This window comes from Zosterops lateralis (assembly GCF_965231275.1).
Source record: "Zosterops lateralis genome assembly, chromosome: 10".
NCBI classification, from domain to species: domain Eukaryota; kingdom Metazoa; phylum Chordata; class Aves; order Passeriformes; family Zosteropidae; genus Zosterops; species Zosterops lateralis.
In genome coordinates this window covers 88,394-108,503 of record NC_139770.1, presented here as the reverse complement: position 1 = coordinate 108,503, position 20,110 = coordinate 88,394, and the positions used below count along the sequence as shown (strand labels likewise).

The 20,110-nt window shown below is 49.7% G+C and overlaps 1 long non-coding RNA gene and 1 pseudogene across 2 annotated transcripts; one reads left to right on the top strand and one right to left on the bottom strand.

The window, feature by feature from the left end:
* The first annotated feature begins 387 nt into the window (after positions 1-387).
* On the top strand, positions 388-864 carry LOC310913370. Its single transcript, XR_014590807.1, has 3 exons — positions 388-496; positions 602-675; positions 753-864. It is a non-coding gene; the product is annotated as an uncharacterized lncRNA (long non-coding RNA).
* A 14,961-nt stretch (positions 865-15,825) lies between these two features.
* On the bottom strand, positions 15,826-17,443 carry LOC310913415 (T-cell surface glycoprotein CD1a-like; annotated as a pseudogene). The gene is made up of 4 exons: positions 17,431-17,443; positions 16,465-16,741; positions 16,086-16,370; positions 15,826-15,966 (listed from the first exon to the last, which is right to left on the bottom strand). The product of its transcript is annotated as a T-cell surface glycoprotein CD1a-like (transcript).
* Between the last annotated feature and the right edge of the window lie 2,667 nt (positions 17,444-20,110).

The window sequence follows — 20,110 nt, the reverse complement described above, 5'->3', positions numbered from 1 at the left end:
GAGAGAGTCCTTGTGGGATGGACCCCTCAGGAGTAAAAACAGTGAGGGTGACACAAAGTGTCTGGAGCTGTCAAGTGATCCTGCAGCACTTTGACTTTTGTCCTGACTTTGTTTCAGATGCAGATGGATTACATCCATGGCAGAGCACCCCATCCTGTGTGAGGGGGCTCCCCTGAGAAGGTCAGTCACTGTTTGTGTTTGCAGGGGAGTGTAAATGGTGGCCATGTTACAGCACTGCTCTTTGTCTTTGTTTTTAGGAGGCAAAGCTGGGTCTCTGCAGTCAAGGTGAAGTGTACGAGGTGAGCAGTGATGGGTGGACAGAAGCAGTTACTATTGCTCAAGCCTCACTTGCTGGTGGAACGCTGAGCGTCCAGTGCTGTGTGTTTTAGGTGTTCCACTCACACGATGCCGAGCTCCCCTCACCAACCAGACAATGGGAGCATTACAGGACTCTATGGTGAAGCCTTGACCTTCTCCATTTGAAGGGGCCATCCAGGTGGGCTTTGGTAACAGCCGAGGAGTTGAGGTGTGTCAGGGAGGAGGAGGGAGGCTCTGCTCAAGTTTCAGCAGTGCCACATCACCTTGTCTGCTCTTAACCCAGGCACACCCCGCAGTGTTGGTGTCTGAGCAGAGCTGGAGCACAGGGCCTGAGGACCTGGGTGTGCTTAGGAGGTGGTGAGTAGCAGAATTGCTGGTTTTTGGCCAATGTGCTGCTGAGATCACACGGTCACGTTTCCTTTCCTTTATTGTAGCTGAGTGTGAGATAACAGCCCAGTGACAGCAGGAATTTCCCTGAGGGAGAGGTGGCCTTTTTTTGTACCTGACGTGGATTTGCATCTCCAGATGTCTGAGAGATAAGTGGAGGGCTGGGAGCCACAGAGGGGATGAAAGTGGGGTGTGGGTTCAGGGGTCACCAGGAGGGGTTTTTAAATCAGGTTTGGAGATGGGGATGTCCAAGATGTGACCCCTTAGGCTGTGTAAAGGGAAAAGTCTCATTTTTGATCCCAGTGCTGAGGTGTGCAGGGCAGAGCAGTCCCAGGGCAAGGTCGTGTCACTTGTCTGTTGTGCGCTCTGTGTCTGTTGTGTTATCCCTTTGAGGGATCTGTTAGAAACCCCAGGCATCGTTCTTAACATCTCCCTGTTCCTGGTGCTGATACCAGGCCAGGCATCAAACCCTTGACTCGGGTGCTCAGACACATCAGGATCCATCTCTCTTCACAACCATCCAGGCTGGTGCCTTATCCATCTCTCTTCACAACCATCCACTCTGATGCCTTTCCAGGTCTTGTTCTGAGCTGTATCCACAGCTGTGCACTGCTGTGATCCATTCTGGCAGATTAGGTCTTCTAAAAGTGCACAGCTGAGTGGAAGATTCTGACCATAGGATTCTCAGGCATCCATCCCTGCGTTTCTTGGGATTAGTGATCCCGTTGGCATCTTCTTCCTGCAGGGTTCTCTGAGCCTGGTCAGCTCCCCATCGGTCTGACCTCGGTCATCTCATTGCGAGTTTTCTCGGTTCTCAGGGTCGTTCTTCTTGCCCAGATATTTCTGTCCCTGTTGTGTCCCCCCTTTTGTCCTGTCCTGTGTCACGGGTGTTGGTGTGTTTGGCCTGGAGCTGCTCTGCCTTGTTGCTCAGTCTGGGTGTGGGGGGAATGGGACAAGTCCTGGGGGCTTGAAATTTGTCATGTGGGGTGTAGTTGGGCTGTAGAGGGTATTCCTGGATTGACACAAATTGTCTGCAGCTGTCAAGTTATCTTGCAGCACTTTGACTTTTGTCCTGACTTCCTTTCAGATGCAGATGGATTAAATCCATGGCAGAGTGCCCCATCCTGGGTGAGGGGGCTCCCCAGGGAAGGTCAGTCACTGTTGATGATGAGAGTCCCATATTTCACATTTATTGGTACTCCAGTGCAGGGCACCTGCATTTACAGCTCCAAACAAGTGAGTCCCTTGGTAACCCCCCCTGGGGAGCAGCTGGAGCCTGCTCTGGGCTGGGCTGGGGGACCAAACACTTGGGGCTGACACAGCTCCACACTGAGGGGGCTTGGGAAAATGCCTGGTTTTGTCCAGGATTTTGTTTTTAATCTTTCTACAAGGCTTTAGTTGTCAACTTGGTAAAAATAAATGCTAAGGACTTCAAACCATGAGGGGCTGGCAAGTTATGCACACCAGTGACAGCTTTTTTGTTTTGTTTTGTTTTTAAATAGCTGTGAGGCTTATGTCTTGATTTTCAGACTCTCTTTTTTTGGCTGACTTTTTGTTAAAAATCTTATTTTGAAGTGCCTCAACCAAGGACATCCTGTTTGAAACTTTATCCTTGTTGTTTTTCATCTTGCAGGTAGTTGGTAAAAAAGGATGGAGCCAGTAGGAAGCAAAGCCCCTGGAAGGCCTCATCCCAGTCCAGCTGTTGTTTTGTGTTCTTTAAAAGATTTTATATTTATTTTTAATTTTTAACTTTTTTTAACATTACTTTTAGATTTTTTTTTAGATTTTTATTTTATTTCCATGTTTTTATTTTTTGTATTTTAAATTTTTAAAAACTTTTTATTCAGTTTTTTTTAATTTTTATTTTTTCATGTTTTCTTTGTTCCTTTTTTAAATACTATTTCTTACCCAGAGTATGTGGAAGTTTGACCCTAAAGGAGAGAAAAACCAGGAAAAGACTGACATCAAAGAACACTAAATTCATTTGTGCCATGCTTTAATATGAAAGAGATAAAGGATAGCATGAAAAAAGACCAAGCATTCTCTGTTTTCCAGGAGACTCCCATTCTCTGAGCACTGACCACCCTTCCGGTGGACTTCTACACAGAAACCATTAACTTATGTTTTCTTTGGGGTTGTTTTTTGTTGTTTTTTTTTTTTTTTTCTCCATTCTCTTTCTTACCCTGAGTAGAAAAATGACCTCCATGTCCATTGGATGTCTGGATATAATTGAGAGTGCAGTTAGTAAAAAACCTCTGTATTTTCTGCAAAATTAAAAAACCTGAATGGAGAAAGCTGTGAACACTGTGGTGCCTTTTTTTCTTTTAGGTCTCATTCTCCCCATGCACAGTATTACCAGCAGTAACTTGACGTTGAGGTGTATTTCATTGTTCTTTGTCTTTATTTTTAGGAGATAACATATGATATTGGCACTCCAGGTGAAGCAGACAGGGTGAGTGTTGACTGGTGGATGGAAGCAGTTGTTGCTCAGGTCTCAATTTCTGGTGCAACTCTAAGCATACACTGTTGAGTTTTTTTGGGGTTTTTTTTTTTAGGTGGTCCACTTGCAAGGTGTTCCAGTCCTGGATCCCAGCAGCTTGGTGGGTACAAGTTTAAGATATACATGTTTCAGAGTTCTGTCAGACTGGAGCAATTGTGTTTTCACAGTAACTCAGCCTGCTTTTTGCCTTGTTTCTTTGTGGGAGCTGCTGCGGCCCTACGCATACCAGGGAAGAGGGGCAAGCAGGTGAGTTGACATTTTGACAGGATGACTCAGGTGAGCGGTGTGTAACAGCACGCTAAATGTGTGCCTTTTCCTTTTGCAGGTACCCTCCGGGCAGCCTCAGGAGTCAAATGGCGATCTGAGGTGAGCCGGGGTAGCGGTGCAGGGGAGGCCTGGGGATTACTTTTTCTGTCAGGCAATTGTCACATTTTCTGTTTTGTTGTCTTAGGTACCATGAGGTGCAGAGCCCAAGACTGGATATGGCAGCACTGAAGTGGATGTGTTCTTTTCCATTGAAGATGGATTTTTGTCCACTCATCTTGTGAAAGATAAGGGGAAAAAGCTTTGCAAAAGGAGGCAATTCAAAGTCAGCTTAGAGGAGAGGGCCCTAGTGGGACGGGCCCCTCGGAAGTAACGGGAGAGGGTTTCACCTCGGCCTCACCGGAGGCTTTGCCGGGCAGGGCAGTTCCGCGTCCTCACGTGTTTTGCGCCGTCATCTGTCTTTGAGTCTCAACATCCTCGTGGACGTTTTCACCCGAGGAGGTCGCCTTCGGGTCCAGAGCTATCGCCACGGTCCCCCGGCAGTCATCGCTTCCTTCTCTCGGCCTACCCAGCTTCTCGAGCATCGTATTAACAACTTAGGCGCTAGTTCTTGTAAGGAGTTCCGTTTCATCATCACGTGCTATTGCCTTAAAGCTTTCTTTCCTTTGGTGTCATCAGCCTGTGGCTCATCTTGTGCTAGGAGTCTTGGGTCCATAAGGTGAAGCTGCCTGGCAGTTTCAAGTTGTGTCTGCTGTGTTGTCTGCGTCTGCATTGTGTTGTTTGTGTCCCTTGTCTTCTGTGTGATAGGCCTTTGTTACATCCAGACGCTTTATCTGCATCATTCCGGCCCACATCGGCCGTATTCTCCTCGCGTACTTTCCCAGATCATCCTTATTCCGGCCTCGTTACATTTTGACTTTTTGAGGCCGGCACACGGACACTTGAGCGTTTTCATCCGTTTTCATTCTCAGCTTCGGTAGCGCCGCCTTTTCAGATGCCATTCTCTTGGACTTTTATAGGGAGGGTATTAGATTCCCCTCACGTGCCTGCAGTATCTTTCAGAGTTATCTGAAGTCAGCACTTGTATTCTACCTGTCTCTGCTCACGTTGTATGTGCCAATGTTGAATGCGCCAATATTGCGTCTCTCAGTGTCGGCTTATATTGTGTGTGCCTACATTGTATCTGAGTCTATTGCATCTCACTATGTTGGTTTATATTGTATGTGCCTACATTGTATCTGAATATGTTGTATGTGACTATGCTGGCTTATGCTGTATCCTATTGTATGTGTCTATGTTGTATCAGGCTATCTTATGCCACTTATGTGTGAGCTGCCCTGCCCTGGCACATAGTCTTAGTGAGGTAGAACAGTTGTAAAACTTCAGAGTTCACCTCTTTTCTGTGGAGTTTTGGGCATAGGAGATATGGGCCTGGAGTGGGGATAACTTGCTGTCAGATAAGCCCTTTTTGACCACCTCTTGTTGTCTTCCAGGTCCCTGAGGAGGATTAGCATCTCTGTGCTTGCTGATGCTACAAGTTTCCTGGAATCTACCATGTACGCTGAAGAGTGACTGTGTGTGTATGAGAGTTGTCCGTGTTTGCTTGTGTTTGCCTGTGTGTGTGTGTGCGCTGACTGGTTTGACTGGTTGTAACCTTGTGTGCGTGACTTTTGCCTTTCAGGTTTTTCAACACATTTTAAATTTAGAATAAAAAATCCCCAGCTGGGGGGGTTTTTTTAATTTTCCCCCCCCGGCTGGGTTTTTTTTCCTCGGTCCCGGCCGGTCTGCGAGGCGATGTTCATCGCCAAAGTTTGGGTGCTGACGGCCTAGGGACCGGGGTTTTCGTCAGGCAGGCCGGTTTGTGTTGAGGCTCCCGGGAACCACGTTCCCGAGGAGTGCTGCGAGTGTGTGTTGATGATTGGGGGTTGTTGGGAGGTGCTTTGAGGTGAGAGTGAGGGTGGGTTTGTGTGCAAGCTGAAGGAGGTGCGTGTGGTGGATGACTGTTCTATTTTACATGTGCTGCTTTTGTTTTGCATTTCCTGTACCAATAAAATGAGATATAATGGATGTTTCAGAAGCAGAAAAACTGTTCTATTGTCTCAATGTGTATTTGGCTTGCGGTTCCCTGTATTGTTCCGTATTTGCATTTGCTGCCGTGTTTCCATGTATTGCTGTGTACGAAGCTGTACTTTTATCAGCGTGTCTATGGGTTGTATCTGTACTTGCATTTGTATATGTTGTTTCCATGTGTTTTGCTGAAGTGTAAATAAAAATGGTCATTCAATAGTAGTTGAATCCACCTTAATTAAGATTCCCTCCCGCCCCCTCTGCCCCCCTTTGGCTCCTGTCTTTATTTGGTGTCATTGAGTCATTTTCTCTCGCTCTATTTCTTGCTTTCCTTCACTCTATTTCCCTACTTCCAGGTAAGTCTATTTATTTTCCTCTCTATATCTTCATGCTATTTCCTTTTCTCTCTCACTCTGCTTCTGTCTCTCTTAACTCTTTATTTTCCTCTGTTGTTCTATTTCTAGCTGTTTCTCTTTTGCTTTCATTCTGTGTTTCTCTCTAGCTCTGTTTCTCTTTCCCTGTGTTTCGCTGTAACTCTATTTCAGTGTAACTCTGTTTCTCTTTCAGTCTCTGTCTGTTTCTCTGTTTCTCTCACGCTCACTCTGTCTCAGTTTCGCTCTAATGCTGTTTCTCTTTTACTTCCACTCTAACAACTCTGTTTCTCTCCAAGTCTCTCTTTCGCTCTAACTCACTGTGTTTCTCTGTTGCTCTGACTCTTTTTTGCTTTGTTTCTCTGTCTGTTTCGCTCTCTCTCTCTGTTTTTTCTCTGTTTCTCTCTTTCTCTTTCTTTGTAATTTAAAGTTAGAAATAAAGTTTAACTTTATTTCTAACTCTGGTGCAGTGGTAGGAATTTTCATGCGGCCAAGGAACAAATATTAAAAAAAACTTTAAATAAATAAAAATATTTGGTCCCTGGCCGCATGAAAATTCCTACCACTGCACCAGACTTATTATTTTTATTCTTTTTAATTTATATATATACACCCTATAGCCCCCCCTATACACAGGGTATACATACTGTATGCCCCCCTAATTAGTCCTCCAGCTGGGAGCAGCTGATTATAGATGACTGCTTAATCACCACACCCCCCACTCCCACCTGGACCACTAATGACCCAATTAGCCAGTTGAATAATTAATCACCCTATGCAAATAACCTAATTAATTACCTACACATATGCAAATCGCTCAATTAATTATGCTGGTGATCTAATTAAATATTCAAACCACCCAATTAATTATGCAGGGTTACATTTACATATAGGGTTACATGTGGGGTTGATTTTAGGGTTCAGAATGCATTACGGTCAAAGGTCAGGGGGTCAGGGTCAAAGGCCGGGGGTCAGGGGGTCATAGGTTAAAGGTTGTAATTCAGGGGTTATAGTTCAAAGGTCATATGTCAGGGGTCGAAGGTCATAGGTCAAAGGTCAGGAGATATAGGTCATAGGTCAAAGGTCAGGGGGTCAAAGGTCAAAGGTCATGGGTCATAGGTCAAAGGTCAAGGGTCAGGGGTCATAGGTCAAAGGTCAAAGGTCAGGGGGGTCAAAGGTCATAGGTCATGGGTCAAAGGTCAGAGGTCAAAGGTCATAGGTCAAAGGTCATAGGTCAGGGGTCATAGGTCAAAGGTCAGAGGTCAAAGGTCATAGGTCAAAGGTCATAGGTCAAAGGTCAAAGGTCAGGGGTCATAGGTCAAAGGTCAGGGGTCAAAGGTCAAAGGTCATGGGTCATAGGTCAAAGGTCAAGGGTCAGGGGTCATAGGTCAAAGGTCAAGGGTCAAAGGTCAAAGGTCAGAGGTCATGGGTCAAAGGTCAGAGGTCAAAGGTCATAGGTCAAAGGTCATAGGTCAGGGGTCATAGGTCAAAGGTCAGAGGTCAAAGGTCATAGGTCAAAGGTCATAGGTCAAAGGTCAAAGGTCAGGGGTCATAGGTCAAAGGTCAGGGGTCAAAGGTCAAAGGTCAAGGGTCATAGGTCAAAGGTCAAGGGTCATAGGTCAAAGGTCATAGGTCAAGGGTCAAAGGTCATAGGTCAAAGGTCATAGGTCAAAGGTCAAAGGTCATAGGTCAAAGGTCATAGGTCATAGGTCAAAGGTCAAGGGTCATAGGTCATAGGTCAAAGGTCAAAGGTCAAAGGTCAAGGGTCATAGGTCATAGGTCAAAGGTCATAGGTCAGAGGTCAAAGGTCATAGGTCAAAGGTCATAGGTCAAAGGTCAAGGGTCATAGGTCAAAGGTCAAGGGTCATAGGTCAAAGGTCAAAGGTCAAGGGTCATAGGTCATAGGTCAAGGGTCAAAGGTCATAGGTCAAGGGTCAAAGGTCATAGGTCATAGGTCATAGGTCAAAGGTCAAAAGTCAAAGGTCATAGGTCAAAGGTCAAGAGGCCATAGGTCAGGGGTCAAGGTTCGGGGGTCAAAGGTCAGGGGCCAGGGGTCAGGAGTCAGGGGGTCAGGGGGTCAGGGGGTCAAGGGTCAGGGTAGCAGGTTAGGTGTTAGGGTTAGGGGTTAGGGGATAGCAATTAAACTAAGTAGACATTTTATTTAATAACTCTCTGAACCTCCTTGTTTATTACCCAAGAAATCTAAAACTAAGCAAACAAAAAAACCCCCAAAACAAAGCCCCCACAAACAATCCCCCCAAAAGCACGCAGAAAGAGAAAATTATTTCATTTTATATTATTATTTTTAAATTATTTTTATATTATTTATTAGAATGTATTTTTTTTTTAATAAAGATTAAGTGTTTACCCCTTAGAAAACCAGTCTTTCAATTCTAATTAACTCTGGTTTTGATCTGTTAGGTTAATGAAGTCATATAGTTTAAAATATCAAGAAATAAATGCTACCAAAAAAAATAAAAATACAAAAAAATAAATATATACATAACAAAAAGACAACTATAACATCTAAGAAAAATATCTTTAGTTACACTATTATTACATGTTCCATATATTATAGTAACAAATTTTAATAATATAAATAGGTAGATTATATAAATAGATAAATTATACTAGATAAATACATGAGATAATAGAAATATCTTAATAAGAAATAGAAGAAATATGGAAATATAGCATAAAATTAAGGCTATTTTTGTTTTGGCTTGGTTGATGGCAGGGTTCTCGTAGTTGTTGTGGTTGGGGGTCTTTTGGGGCCTTTATTTTCGGGGATGTTTGGAAGGGGAATTTTGGCCACGTTCTTTTCTGCCTCCTCTCCCTGCGGCAGCGCTGCCACCGTGTGGATACAGAGCGGTACTGCAGCCCCCCCTCCCTGGCACCGGGCTCTGAACTGTGAGGCAATGCTGCCATCGTGTGGACACAGAGCGGTACTGCAGCTCTCCCCCGTGCCCGTAGCAGCCCTGGGCTGTGAACTGTAAGGCAATGCTGCCATCTCGTGGATAAAAAGCGGTACTGCAGTTCTCCGCCGTAGCAGCCCCGGGCTGTGAGCTCACGGGCAGTTTTGCCGCCCGAGGACCGAAAGATCATGGCCAAAAAGGCGAGAAAAAATGCGAGGACCCCCGGACACGTGGCAGCCGGCTCCCTGCGCGCGACCTAGGCCACGGAGCCGCCCGGGAGCGATTTTTTCCGCGGCGTACGCAGGTGCGCGGGCACGGGATGGGGGCTGAGCGGCGCCACGGCAGTGTTCGGGCAGGCGATGTGGTCAGGCGCCTGTGCGAGCAGCCGAGGGGGACATTTGGGGGGGATGCCACAACCAAGATGGCGGCGCGACTCGCGGCGCTTGACCTTCTAAAGATGGCGGCCAAAAGGGCGGGAAACAGAGAGGACCTGTGGTGTGTCTATCTTAGTGCCTGCATAAAAATCCCCACCACGGCGCCGCCCGGGGACAATTTTCTGCGGCGTTTCCAGGTGTAGGGACATGCACTGTGGGTTCAGCCGCGCCGCGGGCGGGTTCAGGGTAGACATTTTAGTCAGGCGCCTGTTGTATACACTGATGGGGTCCTTAAGTTTGCCACAACCAAGATGGCGGCGCGGTTCGCTGCGCCTGACCTTTTCAAGATGGCGGCGGGGAGGGGTGAAAGTGACGTAAGTCGCGGCGTCACCGAACAGAGCCGGGGAGGGACGAAAATGACCGAGTGTTGCCGAACAGCCGAGAAGAGCCGACGGCTGACGGAAATCGCCGAACAGCCGAACCCAGCCGAGTTTCCCCGAACGTCGCCCCCCTCAGCCGAACCGAACGAGCCGGGGCCAGTTCCGGGGCGCTCCCGGCCGGTGTCCGCCGTCACTGCCGCTTCCTCGGCGGGCCATTCAAGGCGGTGTCGGGGCCGCTGCCGATCCCCCGGCCGGCGGGCGGGCGGGACACGCTGGCGCTGTGCCCGGAGCTGGAGCACTCGCTGTCGCCGCTGGAGCCGTGCCGGGCGCTCCCGGGGAAGGCAGCGAAGAGAAACCGGTAAATTAGAATTAATGTAGAGGGGACAGAGCAGGCACAGGTGCAGCTGGGATGGATAACGAGGGGCCGGTTCCAGCCGGGGGCGGTTTAAAAGGGGAGCATCAGCTCAATTCGATATCGAGCTGTGAAGAATGAGGAATTTATCCTGAGTTCTGGCCGTGGTTCATGACGAGGCTGCAGGAGCATTTGGGTTTGGAGCATTTCCTCGGGGGACGACAAGGGACAAACTTCTATGCTAAACAGATAAGCCACTTTGGGTTTATTGGGGGAATGTTTTTTTTCTTTTCAGCTTCGTCTCACCAATCCCTCCCCGGTGCTCCCAGAAGAAAAAGGAGTTATGGAGACAAAAGGAGTTCAAATTGATTGGAGAAACTCCTCTTCTGTTGTTGTCAGTGTCTGAAGTGGAGGAATTTTCTTTTCAGCTGGAATTTTAATAAATAATGATGTTTCTATGTGGCTTTTATTCAATATTATGTACTTAGGGGATATGTAGTATTTTGCGTGACTTTTTGGAGTATTATTTATTATACATAATCAGGTTTTTGAGTGAGGATAACTTTATGGGTGGGTTTGTTTGTATTTGAGGTAGAATTAATCTAAGTAGCTCTTCTTGAGAGACTTCTGAAATGTGTTATTGGGGTTTTGTGTGTTGTGTGGAGGGATTCAGGTTGGGTAGAGCTGGGTTTTTTCTGTTTGGTGGTTTTTAATGATTTATTGTGTGGCTTTATTCTGTTTGTAGACGGTGTGATGAGACATGTGGTGTATTTATTTCGTGTTTGGTTTCATAGTTCACATGGTCAGAGTATTTTTGAACTGAGTTTGGTTTTGAATTGTTTTTGGGGGATATTGTGTTTTTCCAGGGTTTGTTTTCTAAGGTTTACAGTGGTGTAATTGGCTGTGGTGTGAGGTATAGGGGAGGTTTTTATTTATTTAGTGGTGGCTTTTATCGTGGTGAGCATCTAGTGTTTGTTTTAGTGGGTTTGAGAGAGTGTGATGTAGTTCATTTTTTAGGGTTTCTTAATATTTATGATGACATTATTGTTTGTGGTGTTGTAGGGGTTTGTTTATTTAGCCTGCTTGATTAGAGTGTATGTTTTATAGTTTTGGATAATTTAGGAGATATTGTTTGTAGTCAAATGGATATTTTGGTTTTGTGTGTATTTATAGGTGGTCTGTTTGTTTTGATGGTTTTGAGGAATTATGGGTTTATTGAGTCAGGAATAACTGGTTTTGGTGCTGTTAATTTGAGTATATTTCTGCTGTTTTTATTTTTGTGGATTGATTTGTTTATTGTTGTGCTTCTCTGGGTTTTCCAGTCTGCAGCAGGTTTAAACAGTCAGAAGAAAAAGGGAAAAAGAAGTCTTTGCTTTAGCTGGCTAAAACTAACAAAGAGCAAAGGAGATCTGTGTGCTGCAGTCTGTCTGTGCTTGGGCTGAACACACTGGACAGGGAATGCACAGGAGTAAACACTGTTTTCTTAAAACGGGCTGTGTGCTTTTTCTTTCCTTGCTTTGCTCCCAAAATCAGTCTGGAATGTACAGAAGGCATTTCTGAAGTAGTTATTTTAAATATTTGAGGGGTTTTGGCATTTAAAATACTTATTTTGGAGGAAGTTTGTTTGAAGTTTTTGCTTACTTATAATGACATTATTTTATTTTTAATTAGGTGTTTTTATGGTTTTTTTTGTAGTTAAAAGTTGAGACTTTTTTGTTATTTTATTAATAGAAAATAGGATTTGTTTTTGTATATAGTGATGGATCGGTGTATATGGTGTTTACTAAGGATTAAAAATTCTGTGGTTTTGATGCATTAGGTTAATGAATTTATATAGTTTAAAAGATGTGGGGTTTATGCTTATTTGGTTAGAGGCAGGTCTTTAAGTTGGGGGGGTTTTGGGTGTATATTTTGGAAGTTTTTTGAGGGGAATGGAGATGGGGTTATTTTTATTATATTTGGAAAATGGACTAGCAGTAATAAGAGTTGGCTTTTTTTTGCTGCACATTTGTTTGTGTTTTCTACAATTCATATATTTGTGTCGTCAGGGCAGTGGTGTTTCTGGTGCAACTCTGAGCATCCCTTATTGTTTGTGTGTTTCAGATGGTCACTTGTCTCACACTGAGATCCTCTCACCCAACAGCCCTGCCGGCACCAGGAAATCGCCGCCGCCGTCCTCTCGTGCCCGGAGCCCCGGCAGGACGCCGCCTCAGCGCCGGCTGCGGGCGGAGCAGGAGCGGCTCCTGCCGCCCGCAGCGCTCCCGGTCCCGATCGCGACCGCAACGCCGCCGCGCCCTCAGCCCGGGCCCCGAACCCCCCGGCCCCGATCCGGCGGCCCTGGCGGGAGCGGGGACGTGAGGGGACAGCGGGGGGGGCTCGCCTGGCCGAGCTGGGATTGGCGGGGCCGGCGCTGCCTCCGCTTGTGATTGGTTGGGCTGACCTGGCCGGCGCTTCCTCAACAGGGATTGTCGGGGCCGGCGCTGCATCCGCTTGTGATTGGCTGAGCTGGCCGGCCCTGGGGCATAAATAGCAGCCTGAGGGGCCGGGGGCGTCAGTCCGGCGGCGGGACGGGGAGCGGCGTTTGGCGCTGTGCGGTCGATCGGCAGGAGCGCCGCTGCGCCGGGACGGGATGTCCGCAGCTGCCGGCCCGGGGAGCGAGGGTGAGCACGGACGCGACTCCCGCGTCCGCCTGCGCCAGTGTCTGGGGGCCGCCGGTGTCCTGGGGCAGTGGCGCCAGCCGTACCAAGGGAGGCCGGAGGCCTGGTGCGGGGCCTGGTGCGGCGCAGGAGGACCGGCTGCGGCTACCAGGGCCCGGCGAGAAGCGCTTGTGTAGTTTCTGGATTTAAAAGCAGTGTTTACAGGATCAGAAATAAAGCAGCAGTTTTTGCACTTTTTCTTATTTTATTTTGCTTTTATTAGAAGTAACTATGTTTTTCATATTTATTGCATCTTTTCATTATTTTGCTTGTTTCAATGCACTATTTTTGGCTCGTGGATTTTTTTTGGTTTTTTTTTTTTTTTTTTTTTTTTTTTTTGTTTTTTTTTTGTTTTTTTTTGTTTTTTTTTTGTTTTTTTTTTTCTTTCCTAAATATCTGATGTTAATTCAGTAAAGGTTGTAGGGCTAGGGCTGAAACAGCAGTTGTGAGCCCAGTAGAGACAGAAAGCCCCAGGATGTGGAATAAAGCCCTTGGCACTAGAGGCAGGCCCAAAACAGTGTGGAACAGTGGAAATGCTGGGGCTGGAGGGTTCTCCCCACGGGAGAAGGGGATGGAGCTGCAGCTCAGGGCCTGCAGGAGATGCCAGGGGGGGTTACCAGCCCTTGCCCCGTGGTACCCAGCAGAGGCTGAGGCTATGGGGGCTTGGAGGGCTCCAGGCCCCGAGAACCAACCCGTGGACACCTTTTGGGATGAGGGAGCAGGGGCCCAGTGGCTCTTTCCAGCCCCTGGTGCTGCCTGGGGGAGCTGGAGGGCTTTCGGACAAGTGCTGGCCTGAGACCCAGGGGAAGGGGGGAGATACATGTTGGCCTTCGGGCTTCAAGTGTCCCCAAGGTTGAGAACCCAGGAGGGTGGGTGATACAACTCCTAAAGACATTGAAGTGATGACAATGACTGACTTGTGGCCTTATCAACAGCCCCGGGCTGCAGTGAGAAGCAGTAGCAGTTTTAGCTGCAGGCAGTGGGAAGCTGAGGAGCTGGAGCTGAGACAGCAGAGCTGGAGGAGACACAAAGATGGTAGGCTTTGGGGTAAAACCCCTGGGGGGCTGCTCTGGGGAATATGGAGCCGGGACGGGAACTGCGGGCTGGAGCTGAAATCGCTGTAAGGGCTGGGGTAGGGACTGGAGAGCTGTTGCTGCAGTAAGGATTAGCAGGTTGAGGCTTGAATATGGGAACAGGAGCTGAGCTGAAACAACACAGAGCTAGAGCAAAAATAAAAAAATCATACTCTGAGAACCAGAAGCAGCATTTTGTGCCACTGCTGGGAAGATGTGGAGACAGAAGTGGAATAGAAGAGCTGGCAGTGAAATAAAGCTTGTGGGACTGAAGCTGAAATCACTGGGCACTGCAGTGCTGCAATTGCAGTCACTGTTCAAAGGGGATAGTGAATGTAGACCTGGGAAGCGACTGTGAAATGGGACATGTGCCCAGGGGTTGGTAATGGAATAAAGATTAATGGGATGGAGGTGGAATACCATTTCTAGAGCTAAAGCTGAAACCGCACAACTAGAGACAAAAAAAGGACCCTGTTGTCTCAACCTGCAGCAGCTACACCTGGCAGAGACAGGCAGAAAAACGCACGCAGAGCTGGAAGAACTGTGCTGGACTTGAAATAAAGCTTGCGGGTCGAGAGCTGAAATCACTGGGGCTGGGAAGGGGACTCTGCAGGGCTCCAGCTGAAATCGCTGCAGCGGTGGCATAGAGACTGCCAAGGCCATAGAAACTCCAGGGCTGACATAGAGCCTGTATCATTGCTGTGCTGAAATCATTGTAGGCCTGTGATATTGATGTTGGGGCTGGGTCTTGAGGCTGAAATTGGGAGGAGAGGGGTGTACAGATGAAAAGGGATTGCTCTAAGATGGCTCCTTAGAAGCTGGCGCTGCTGGGATATTGCCTGGCTCTGGGTGTGGCACTAAAGGGCTGGGGCTGAAATCACAGTGGGGCTGGGATATTGACTGCAGGGTGAGCATAGACACTGTAGGGCTCAGAGCTGAATTGTTACCGGGCTGGTGCCAAGATGAAGATCCTGCCTATTTAAAGCAGGACAAGATTCAGGCTGCGGAGGTGGAGAAACACACACGTAGGGCTGGATGAAGAAGAACCCAGCTGGCCGTGAAATAAAGCTTGTGGGTTAAGAGCTATAACCACTGGGGCTGGGAAGGGCTTTCTAGAACTCCACTTGAAATCACCAGAGGGTGGGATAGACATTGTTAATGGCATAGGAACTATAGGACGGGTGTAAAGACTGTAGGATTTGTGTGCTGAAATCTCTGTAGGCCTGTGATATTGATGTTTGCACTGCCTATTGTGACTGAAAATGGAACAGGATCACTAGACCTGAAAAGGGGAATGGAAGATTGCACCAGAAATCCCAGGCTTGCACAGATATTGTCTGGGCCTGTGATAGCCACTGTAGGGCTGCTGCTGAAATCACTGTGGGGCTGCAATTGTGAGTGGTAATGGAAAGAAACCGCAGAGCTGAGAAAGGAACTGAGAGGTGCATGGTGAAATGATGAAAGGGCTGGCATAGTGACTGTGGGGCAGGGATGGGGACTCTAGGGCTGCAGCTGAAAAGGACGGTGCGGCTGGGATATTGACTCTGGAGTGGACTTAGTGATGATATTCAAATCAGCTGAATTGTTGCAGAGCTGGAGCCGAGACAAAGATCTCTAGCAGTGTGCTTTTTGCATGGTGGAGCTGCTACCTAGAGCCCCATAAACATCTCCTGTGGAAAAGCCACTCGCGGAGGATTCGGGCTAAGCAGTCAGACTCACATCACACATGCCGTGGCTAGGCTCAGCAAAGAGAGGCAAGAAGGGACTGTTGTTATGATAAATTCCAGCAAGGTTTGTTCCAGCACACCAGAGGGTTCAGGGACAGAAAGACCTGGCCATGTGCTGTGCACGGGCCTAAATAGGGATCAGGAACCAATGGTCTAAGGGCACGGGGGTGGTCCAAAGAGCAGGGCAGGGGTCAGTGATCTAGAGAGGGGATGGGGGTTCCGGGGACTCCACGAGAGAGTAGAAGAGTTGTTGCTCTGTGGGCAAACAGGCCTCACATGATAAATTCTTGGCTCTCTCATGCACCCTCATTACCCTTCCTGCAAAGGCTATGTGTGAGCTCTGATGGCACTCAGGGGCTTAACCCCTACAGAGCTGCTGCTGCAACCCCTGCACTGACCTACATGCCCATAAATCTTACCGCAGGTGATGGGAGGGAGAGCTCACCTGTGCTTCCGCCACCAAAATACCCAAGCAGAGGCTGTGGCCACAAGAAGCAGCACCGCAATGGTGACGCTGATGGTAGGGGATGTGCTGTGCTTTGCTGGGACAGGGAGGGAAGAGGGCGACTGTGTGAGAGTGACAGCGCCCATCAGGTGCTGCCCCTCACAGGGCCAGTGGCTGTCATCTGCAGCCTGCACCCCATGTCTGAATGGAACCTACCCCACGGGATGAGAAGGCTGCGGGCGCCCAGGCTCTGGTGGCTCACACGGCTGACACAGCTGTGCCCAGCACGGGGGGCCATGGCCAGGACACTGCAGAGCTGGTGGGTGAGGTCAGCCTTGGGCAGGATGGGGCTGCTGTTAAACGCCGGGCCCGGAGGCACCTCTTGGCCGTCCCGCAGCCAGGCCACGCTGATGGGATTGGGGTGGAAGCCGCTGGCGTGGCAAACAGGCAGCAGCCGCTCTAGCCTGGGGCTGTGCGCAAAGACCGTGGCCACAGGCAGCTCTGGGGAATGAGAGCAATAGCGTGGGGCAAGTTCTGTGGGGCAGGGCTGGGCCCCAGCGTGGGGGTAGCTCTTGCAGGGTCACGGTGGGCTCACCTTGTCTCTCCAAAATTGCCATCCCATACCTCTTCAGCCTGAGGAAGTTGCTCTGCATATCCACATGGAGACAAAGTGCTCCATGAGCACTCTGACCTCTGCTTCTTGAGGCTCTTGCTGATCAGCTCTGCCACCTGTGATGGCTGCCATGACCCCCAGTGCTGTCTATCTACCTCAAAATCAGCGAGGTCTCTGCCACCCCAGCTGACATTCAGGAAGCCCTGCCTTGTATTGGGCTGCAGCACAGAACCTGCACAGAACTGCACCAGCAATGGCTCTGTCAAGGGAAAAGCCAGTGGAGAGGTCCCCTGAGTGTGTGGGACATGGATGGCATGAACTGGGGTCTGGCTGATGGCACATACAGGGATGGAGTGGAAAGCAGGGTGCAATGGCCAGCAGGGGGTCACGCCATGCTTCAGGAGACCCCAGACACCCTGCAAGCCTACAGAAGCCTCTTAAGAATAGAGTAGATACTGGTGTGCGGTGCTTCTTTAAAAAGAATTCTGTCCTCCAAAAGATTTGCCCTCAGTTTTCTCTTTCGTGATTCTGGCTGTGTCAATCCTGCAGTTCCAGGAAATTTGGTGGCAGCTTTCTGACACGCAGAGGGGTTCCTTGTGCCACATGGCAGGAGCTCTGAGGGGCATTTTTGGTCTGCTGCCCTGCCCAACCCTGCTAGTCATATGCCCCAGCAGCTGCAGGGTTTCAGGAGCTCTTACACCCGATGAGACATCAGATGCCATCCTGCTGAGGAGGAGGGCTCTGGCAGGGCTCCTTCCTCTACTCACACTGCTCTTCTGTCTGCTGAACTGTGGCGTGCACAAATTGGATGATATTGCACAAACCGATTTTGTACTGGGACGTGATCTTTTCCCCATCACCTTCAGCTGCAGCCTGGCTGGCCCGGGGCCAGTGGAAGCAGATGCTCCAGTGGGCAGGATGCACTGGTAAGATGCATATGTCCCCTACGAGTGCCACGCATGACACCTCAGCAGACCCAATGTTGGCAAAGAGGCCACTCAGGAGCTACTGGATAACCTGCAACTCTGCTAGGAGGGAGGATGGAGACAGGAAAGGGTGCAGGAAGGAGATGACTGGAGGTGCTAAAGGGGAAATGGCAAATGGAGGTGCTGGCAGGGGAACATGGGATTCAGATCAGATAGTAAGAAATTAATCTTCTGTGTGAGGGATAGATAAACACTGCCATATGTTACCCAAACGTATGGTGGAGCCCCATCCCTGGAAACGTTCAAGGCCAGGTTTTTTGGAGCTCTCAGCAGGGAAGGTGTCCCTGCCCATGGCAGAGGGCTTGGACTGAATGGCCTTTAAAGGTCCTTTTCACCCCAAAATCATTCTGTGCTTCTATGATTCTATGCTCTTCACCCTCCTCCGAGTTGCTTTCTTGTTTGACTTCACGCTCTTTTTGATTCTCTGTTTTACTTTCAACAATGGTTGTCTGCTGCAGATTTTAGCCATTTTATCCCCTCCCTCCCAGCTAGAGCTGCTGTCTGACTGCGAGAACAGCACCCTTGCTGCTTATTTGGGGTGATGGTTCCCCCCAGGAGAAGCACCTGTGCCAGGACCTGTGTCTGCCAAAGACCTGGACATGGTACGCAGGATAGAGGATGCTTGATAGGAAAGAGCATTTTTGTCCAGGCTTGGGGCTCCCTGATAGGGCCAGAACACCAGCCCAGCCCAGAGATCAATCCTGCCTTTCTGTGGCTGATGCTGCCTGCCCTGGAAGCATAAAGTCTCACGGGCTTGTGGTAAAAATCTCTGTGTGACAGCAGTGCCTGAAACACCGTTTAGCAGATGCAGCTCCCTAATAAATTAGGGGCTGCTCTAAGGGGCCCTCAGCACCCTGTGGATCTCAGATTTGCCTGGCACCCATGGGCTCCCTGCAGGGGGAGGACATCTTGCAGGCAAACTCAAGCCTCAAGGCCTCTTTTGGCACCACTCTTGTTTCTTCTACCCGTGTGCCCAAGGCTCTGTGTTGGAGCTGGTGGGACAGAAGTCCTGAGCTGGAGGCAGGAAGAGAGAGGGTGGGCAGGGACAAAGCATGCTTGGCTGGTGCATGGTGGGAGGTCACCCTCTGATGCTGGGAATTATCTGCTCCCCCATACGGCCCAGTGGCCTGGCCGTGCCTCCCCTGAGTGAACTTGTGGGGTCCTGTGACAGGGCGGGGGATGAGAACGGTTGAGGTGAGCCAGGGCTCCCACTTACCCTCTGGGTCTGCCCACATCCCAGGGAGGAGGATCGGGAGAAAGAGGAGGAGGAGGAGGAGATGGGGCTGCACGGTGCACGCGGCAAGGCTGAAGCAGCAGCAGCAGCAGCAGCAGCGACTGCGGGATCTCAAGCTTCAGGCCAGCGCAGCAGTCACTGCGGCGGCTCTCCACCAATTGGAGAATCGGTGTATGAGGGAGGGGCCCAGAGCTCCCAAGCTGAAGGCTGGAGATGTGTGGGAGGGACAAAAGCACCTCGCTCCTCACGGCCGGCCGCCGCCCGTCCCCGGTGCCCCCGGCTGAGGCGGAGAGCCCGGGCCCGCTGGAGCCCGGCCGGGCGGCGCCGCGGACACCGGCCCGTCGTGCGGCCCGCCGGAGGCGAGATGCCGCCGCCCTCCCGGGGTCGCGCCCGCCCGAGAGGCCTCCGGACGGCTCCGGCGCCCGCCGGCCCCGCCCGCCGGCCCCGCTCCGCTCCGCGCCCGCCGCTCCCGCCGCACACACCGAGCCCCTCGCCTGCGGCCGGGGCTGCGGAGCGAGCGGAGCCGAGCGCCGCTTGGCCGAGCGCGGCCGAACCGCGCCGGGTGGAGCCGAACCGAGGCGAGCCCGGCCCGAGCCCGCCGAGCCCGGCTGCAGGTAGGGAGGGGACCGTGGGCCGGGGCGCGCAGCTCCTCTCCTCTGAGGGGGAGCGGGGCAGGAAGGGCCGGGGGGGCTGCCGGGCTCGGCCGGGGCCGGGCCGCTGAGGTCTTTCCTTTTCCCGCAGCGTTCGTATCCAGGGACGGACGGAGCCTCCCTCGCCACCCACTCGGTGAGGTGAAGTCCAGTTCCTAGAAGCAGCTGCATGATGGTGCCCCTCAGCATCGGTAAAGACACGAGGCAGAGAATAATTCAGCAGCTGCGGAACCATTTTGGATTGATTTTCACTCTCTTTTTCTTTAAATGAAAAGCAGAATGAGCTTTGGGAGTCAGGAAGTAAATTGATGCATTGATTTCATGCACAAGAGGGAAATTGGTGAATACGGGGAAATGATGTTGAAGCAATCAGATAACACAGTGGAAAACAGCTTCACCAACAGCTCTGACCTTCACTGGTGATTCTGAGCCAGCTTTCTGGGGGCATCTCAGCAGGAAGGGCTGAATCCTGTTTGAGCAAATAGGAATCCTACTGCCCTCCTGCCAGATAAAGTGATCTCAAAGGCTGGAATTCAAATTTTTTTTTTTTTTAAGTGTCTTAGCAATTACAGTATCTCCAAGTCCTGGCTGCTTCTGAGGAGAATCTGCCAAGGCAGGGAAAGGTACTTGGGAATTCTGAATATTTATTTGTGCATGCTCCGAAAAATGTATTAAGTCAACTCGAGTGTAATACTTGAAAACCTGTGAATATTGCCAATGTGATAATTTAATGGTGTGGTTGTATTTTTATTTTAAAG